Source organism: Austrofundulus limnaeus, unplaced genomic scaffold (genome assembly GCF_001266775.1).
Source record: "Austrofundulus limnaeus strain Quisiro unplaced genomic scaffold, Austrofundulus_limnaeus-1.0 Scaffold25, whole genome shotgun sequence".
Classification (NCBI taxonomy): domain Eukaryota; kingdom Metazoa; phylum Chordata; class Actinopteri; order Cyprinodontiformes; family Rivulidae; genus Austrofundulus; species Austrofundulus limnaeus.
In genome coordinates this window covers 1,648,752-1,649,832 of record NW_013952427.1, presented here as the reverse complement: position 1 = coordinate 1,649,832, position 1,081 = coordinate 1,648,752, and positions in this window count along the sequence as shown.

Below are 1,081 nucleotides of genomic sequence, written 5' to 3'. Positions count from 1 at the left end.
AAATGGGCTGGAAGACTTCTTCAAAACTTAAACCATTCCTCAAAATATTGGCAATGGCTGCACTCAAACTCTATTCTACATAACTTGGAATATTAAAGTAATTTTCTTCACGGTAAGATCAGCAGCTCTCAGTAAGATGCGTTAAGACGAAGATATCCATGGTTAGAAGTGAAAAGGTAATGTGCCAAGAGTCCAGGCCAAGATTTCCATTTCCGCCACAAGGTCCCAAATAGTGCACTAACAAAATATAAAGTTTGTCTTTGTTTTAACTAATAAAATGAATACAAAAAGTAAAGTTTTCTTAGTTTCACAATTGTCGTTTTTCTAATTTAGTTGTAAAACGAAAAACAAAAACACCAGATTTTTTAATTTTTCTCGTTTTTATTTAGAAACGGAAAAAAACAATATCCACATGGATTCTTACGTTTAATAATCAAATAATGAGCCACTAATGTCCAAAAATTGTTCCCACTTTGTCTAATGAACATGTCTGATTTCCATGAAATGATTTATCACTTGGAGACACTCCTAGTGTGACTTGCCTTTTGACCCAGCTGTATCAGCYTTCGAGATAAGCGAGCAGCATCCTTGCTGCATGTGTCAGATTCCTGCGGCGGCGCTGCAAGTCAGTGAGGTGTATCTGTGCCACTCACACAAACAGTCTCAGGAGTGGTTGTGTGTGTATACCACTCTCAGGAGAAAAAAAAACTGTGGCAGGGTAGTGCAGCAGCGGCAGCAGCAGACTGAGTACACCGGGCATGGTTCATTTTTCTCCTGAGGCACAGGGCGGCCCATGGGTGACTTTGATGGATAGGAATGCTGCTCACCCACACACACTCACACGCCCACACATGTCCCACACACTCAGCGTCTCACACAACAACACACATACATTGGATGACAGGTACACACATAGCCCTATGCACGCCGCTCTGTCCGAGCACATCTGATGCACCGTGTGTGAAATGTTTACGACCCGCCCACACGGCCTTCCTACACGTCAATAAACTTTTCCCAGAAGTCCGTGTGATGCATTATCATAGGGATGTGTGTGAGTGTGTGTGTGTGTGTGTGTGTGTGT